This window comes from Lampetra planeri, unplaced genomic scaffold (genome assembly GCF_965212315.1).
Source record: "Lampetra planeri unplaced genomic scaffold, kcLamPlan1.2.h2 scaffold_1830, whole genome shotgun sequence".
Taxonomy (NCBI): Eukaryota; Metazoa; Chordata; class Hyperoartia; order Petromyzontiformes; family Petromyzontidae; genus Lampetra; species Lampetra planeri.
The window spans coordinates 1-357 of NW_027614574.1; the positions used below are offsets into that span (position 1 = coordinate 1).

At 38.7% G+C, this 357-nt stretch overlaps 1 pseudogene; it reads left to right on the plus strand.

Moving 5' to 3' along the window:
- Positions 1–152, plus strand: LOC144739997 (18S ribosomal RNA; annotated as a pseudogene; the record flags this gene model as incomplete).
- Positions 153–357: the final 205 nt, after the last annotated feature.

Consider the following 357-nt stretch of genomic DNA (forward strand, 5'->3'; position numbering starts at 1 on the left):
TTTTGAAGGTGGATTTAGCAGTAAACAAGAATAGTTTGTCTAGTTGAAGTTGGCCACTAGGGTGCGTACACACCGCCCGTCACTCTCCCACACCCCTCCCGGAGAAAAGTCGTAACATGGTAAGCGTACCGGAAGGTGCGCTTGGAAAACAGAAGATAGCTTAAAAGTTAAGCATTTCCCTTACACCGAAAATATTCTTGTGCGATTCAAGATCTTCTGATTACTGATTTGAGTATATTTATCTAACAACTTTTAATTTATGATTATAAAACATTCACACATTTACAGCAAACCATTGCCCCCATTTTAGTATAGGTGATAGAAAAATAAAACACATATAGTACCGCAAGGGAACAT